Source organism: Carlito syrichta, unplaced genomic scaffold, assembly GCF_000164805.1.
Source record: "Carlito syrichta isolate Samal-C Ts95f unplaced genomic scaffold, Tarsius_syrichta-2.0.1 Scaffold314704, whole genome shotgun sequence".
NCBI lineage: Eukaryota > Metazoa > Chordata > Mammalia > Primates > Tarsiidae > Carlito > Carlito syrichta.
In genome coordinates, this window is record NW_007258800.1 from 340,543 (window position 1) to 346,215 (window position 5,673).

Consider the following 5,673-nt stretch of genomic DNA (forward strand, 5'->3'; position numbering starts at 1 on the left):
CCTTTCTTACATCCAGCTCCCAAGACCACCTACCACACGGAACACAACTCACCGAGGGATCACCAAGCTGTTTAATCTCTCTGAGAGAACCTCTGCTTTCTCATCTTTATTCTTTGCTTTTGTAAAGGAGAAAGGAACCTTTGCAAGGCACTATGCTGGGTATTTTTTTTTTTTTTTGCACTGTTTCATTTGATCCCCACAATAGCCTCGTTATGACTCCCATTTTACAGTTGGGGAAACTGAGGCACAGAGAAGTCCTCTCCAAAATCTCATGGCTGCTAAGTGGCAGAGGTCAATTTAGGGTCCCAGTAGCCTAACTTTGGACCTCAAGGCCTCTGTTGGTTATTTGTTGTAACTTAGTAGCTTATGTAAAGTCTCATGTCATTATGCTATTATGGTATCCTGGAATCATATCCCTCTTGTGTTTAATTTGTGAAAACAAACCTAGAATGTCTTCGAAAAAAGAAACAACCATCTAATTCTACTGTTCTGCTTAATGAGTGTATGTTCTGGAGAACAGAGGAGACTGGGGGTGATGGAACCCCAAATTGGCCCCACATCCCAAGCACCCCAGTTAGTGTGGGACAGCCCTGTGTGTGAATCTGGCGCTTATGTGTCTGTGTTTTCCTTCGGTTCAGGACTATAGTGCAGTTAACACACAACCACCTGTTCCAGTGCTGGGGGAGAAGCTGACCATGTTGGGCTCTGCCAGAAGGGTGAATGACTCTAACAATGCACCTTCCTAAGGAGTTTTCCAGGGAGTTTGGACTTGCAGGATTTTCCCACTACCGAATCTGCCTTCCAGTGACAGAAGGCTGAGTTTGGTCCTCTCCTTTGCAGGATCTTTCTCAGTAGACATTTGGTGTCAGAGCACAGAGATGGAGCTAAGATTGAGTCAGAAAGTTTATTTTATGTTTTTAGAGATGGGGTCTCACTATGTTGCCCAGACTGGCCTCAAACTCCTGGGCTCAACCTATCCTCCTACCTCAGCCTCCTGAGTAGTTGGGAATCCAGTGAGCCAGAGAGTTTTATTTGGTGGGGGAGTCAGGCTGCATATTCACTCAGGTGCCAAAACCTATGAGATATTGGAAGTATGGGAGGTCTGGACCCATGAGTCAGACAGACCCAGCTGTTCAACCCCTGTTGTCCAGTTCCAGCTGCTGGACCTTAGCCAAGCTGCTTAAATTGCAGTATATGTTCTCTAAAATGTGGATAACAATGCTCATGTCTCTGGGATTTTAGTCATGAGCCTTAACTAGAGCCTCATAGACATCAGTGAATTCTAAATGGACTCTAAGTGGCTAGCTAGGTACAATTTCAATATTGTTTGTAACTGGGCTGCTAAGAAACCTCACCTTTTTTTTTTTTTTTTGCTGCATTTTGAAGTACTCTTTGGGCATGAGGCGGACCATACTTAAGCATCTGTCCTTCAAGCAATGGATTACACTGAGGCAAACCAGACTGCTATCCTCAAGCTCAATTAGTGAGTGTGATGTGTCTCGGTTCTATGAAGCTCATTTCAGCAAACACCCTGGTTGGTGCGGGATCAGGGCAGAAAACCTTTCCCTGTCCTGGAAACCAGTTTTAACCCCAATGAGAAAAACCAGTGTGATACTATTTCTAGGGCCATTTTGCACGTCTACCATTTCTCTCCGGACCTCTGGAGGCAAGTGTCCTTGGTTTTTATGCTTATGCCCTGGTTCTTTCACTAGCACTGTGGGCAAGTCTGTGCTCTCTGTGCCTTGGTTTTCTCTTTTGTGAGAAGGTAAGAGTCCCTGACAACATTACTGAGAGGGCCGAGCATTTGAAACCCTCAGCAGGTTGCTTGGCACTTGAGAAGGCCTTCATCACTGCTGCCCGTGGTGAGGAAGAGGAGGACAGAGATGACAGTGGTGACAAAGATGACCTGTTGCTGGGTCTATGTCTGTGTTACAGAAGACAGCACAGAATGGGAGATTATGGCCTTGCTCTGACTACTGTGTCTTACTCTCTCCTATCTTTGGGTCCTCTATGAATCCATAAACACATTCTGTCCATCAGGAAAAAAACGTACTGAGTGTCTGCTAAAGACTGTTGGAGAGATCTAGATAGAGGCAGGTGATCGTAGTTTTATATAAAGCTGGGTTTTTAAAACATTTTTTGTTGTTGCATTGTAACTATTTAATAGTATGAGAACTTACCCAAGACCCCCAGCATATTGGCGATGAGATGCTCTGGTTGAGATTGGAATACCTTTTGACCTAAGGACAGGCAGCTGGAGCCAGGCAGGGGTTGACTGCTTTTGGTATCGCCACCAAGTCCCCATTCCGGGTTCAGATCTTCCACTGGGAAGACTGTGATGTGACCCTGAGGACTGACCTACACTCCTCTACAACCCTCCCTAAATGAGCCTGCCATGGAGGCCATACCCACAGCACCAGCCTTTACTTAAGCAGCAAGAACTGGGACTGTTTCTCAGTCTCTCCATGTAATTAAGCCCAAAGGAGAACCAAACACTGAACCTGAAAGCTGCAAAGCTGTGTGGCCAGAGTGGAGTTTGAAATCCTTGTTGGAGCAAGTAGGATAATGGCATTAGGCTGTTGCGCCTGCTTCACCTTCGGGGCATCTCGACTTTGTGTGTGAAGTACAAGACCTTAAGTCCTTGTGTCCCCAGCATGCATCTTCCTTCAGGGAATACTGGCTTATGGGCTTGGGTGGGGACTGTGCTGTTTTACCTCTCGGACCCTTCTTTTTCTGTGACCCTGGGAGGGTCGCTTTTTCTCTTCTCTGTGTGCTGATGCCTCCATGGTGTTCCGATTCAGCAGGTTCGCATCATTTTTCATCAGGGTGGAGAGGTGTCCTGTTCCTTGAGTTTATTCATTCATTCAACGAGTATTGCCCTTGTCAGTGTGCTCAGAGTTAGGGTGCCACAAAGCCTTGTGTAGCTGGAGAGACATGTGCACATGTTAGTAGGACTGGGTGAGGGGGGATTGCAGCAGGAGCCCTAGGAGGCACCCAAGCCTGTCTTAAGGGCACTCTGGAAAAGTTCTCAGGGGATGTGAGTAGTAGAGCTGACAGAATGTTTCTCAGAGGATAGTCATGGGACCTCAGTTCCAAATACTTGCCTCAGTAATCCCCGTCGCCTCCACAGTGTTTGGTGTCCTGGATGAATGGAATAGAAATACAAGTAGAAATAGATAACACTATCCATTGAGTACCCTTCTTGGCTAAACACTCGACATAGATGATCCCATTTAATCCAGAGGTGCACAACCCACTGAGATGAGTTCCTGTGGTGTTCCAGCCCTCCTTATACTTCCTGTTACCCTCCTCTTCCTGCTTGGAGTCTCTCTCTCCTCCTTGCTGTTACTTACACTGTGCCCTTTATACAGAGCAGCCCTGGCTTGTTGGCTGGGCAGGTTATTCACCCTTCACAACTCAGCTCAGGCATCACCTTCTCTGAGAAGTCCTCCATGATTCCCACAGGCTGTCTTGGCGCTTCTCCCCTTCTGCACATCCCTCCATTACTGCTTTATCACTTTGTCATGTAATGGTTAGTGTTGTTGTTTTTTTTTAAACTGTGAAGCAATTTTAGTGACCCCAACATATATAAATGCTTTGCTGTTGTTTTACTTGTAAAAATACTAGTGGTACAGGTATAACTGAAGCCTGTCTTAATCTCCAGCCAGTTCCATGTCCCTCCTCAGAGGCAGACATTTAAAAGTAACTTAGTGGACTTGGTGCAATGGCTCATGCCTGTAATGCCAGCACTTTGGGAGGCTGAGGCGAGAGGATTGCCTGAGTCCAGGGGTTCGAGACCAGCCTAGGCAACATGGTGAGCCCTCATCTCTACAAGAAATAAAAAAAAAAAATCAGCCAGGCATGATGGTGTGTACCTGTAGTTTCAGCTACTTGGAAGGCTGAGGCAGAAGGATTGCCTGTGTTCAGGAGGTTGAGGCTGCAGTAGGCATGATCGTGCCACTGCACTCCATCTGGGTGACAGAGTGAGACTCCAACAATAACAAGAAATAGTGTAGGGGCTGTGTCTTCTAAGCTTTAAAAGATATATTTGCATGCATATGGTGTTGTGCTGGGAAATGTTTAGCAACCAACTTTTGGGGATGAGCTGGGTAGTGGGAAGCCCTGAGCTGCAGCATTTTCTGATTTCCACGGTGTAAAACTCCTACCATGGCCAATTGCAAGGCACCAACCCGAAATGACTGAACACAGGATTGCAAAGAGATGCGCACCATTGGCTTTCAAGCTGGTATGCCCCTGCTCCAGTACACCACCGCTTCATGTGGCTAAGTCTAGAGATACGTGTGGTTTCTCTTTTCATAGAAATATCATCACACTTGAGGTACTGTTCTTGCTTTCTTTCCCTATAATGTTAAGTCGAGCTGGGTTTCCTGTGCTAATGCATCTAGATCTGTGGTGTTTTTGTGTTTGTTTGTTTGTTTGTTTGAGTAGGAGTTTCACTCTGTCGCCCAGACTGGAGTGCAGTGGCATGCTCACGGCCACCACAGCCTCAACCTCATGGGCTCCGGCGATCCTTCTGCCCCTGCCTTCCAAGTGGCTGGAACCACAGGCGCGGCCACCATGCTCAGCTGATTTTTTTTTTTATTTATTGTGGAGATGAGGTCTTGTCATGTTGCCCAGGCTGGTCTTGAACCCCTCGACTCAAGCAATCCTCTCATCTCAGCCATCAAAGCCTCTACCGTGCTTGGCCGCTGTGTTGTTTTAACTGTTGCATAGTATTCAGTTCTACACCAAGCAGTCCTTTGTTTCTCCTGTGCCCTAGTGATGGACAGTTTGGTTATTTTTCCTGGGATGTGTCTTCTTAGTAGTCTGTACGGTCTTGGGGCACAGGAGCTTTCCATCTGTATTCACATAGCTGCTTCAAGACCATATGAGGGAAGATAAAGGTGATAAATGTATGCTTGGAAGCAGCGCCATCCTGGCACAGATGTGCTTCTGTGTCCACATCAGCCAGGGCACTATTTGGTAACTGACCCAATGACTCGACTACCTGTGTCGTTAGCTCTGGTTCAGTTTAATGGCCATAGCAGCCCTCAGGGGTGGTGGTCTTGGTCTTAACCAGGGGTTTTGGGTCATGTTTCTGGCCACTGGAGAGGTGAGGTCATCTGGGGCAGGTGACTTGGGACCTTGTGGTCCCAGCCTGAGCTGTCCAGTCAGCCTTTAGCTCTGACTTTGGCTCTGATCCTGAGATCGACAGACAGTGAGAAAAAATGTATCCAACTCTTTCCCTGCCCTGATAGATGTCTGGAGGACAAACCTTGACTGTTGTTTGCTGATAAATGTGTATAAAGTCCCTGAGTGCCAAGCATGAGGCAGAGCAAGGAGCATGTGGAGGGCGTATCCTTTCTTGAGGTCTGAAGGTGAAAAGATCTTATTTGGTAAAGAGTTTTGATTTGTTATTTGTGTTGTTATGAAGGTTGTTTGTTTTTAGTGTGTATGTGATTAAACATGTGACTTTATTAAACATATGGTTTAATGGTTATGGCTATATGGTTAACTCCCCATTAGAGCAGGATTATTATAAAAGCAGAGTGGGGTCTGGCTTAAGAGCACGGGCTGTAGAATCAGATGGCATGGGTTCAAGTCTCTCCCTTCCTAGGATGAGCTTTGGGACCTTGAGCAAGTTAATTAGCCTTTCTGTGCCTCAGTTTCCTC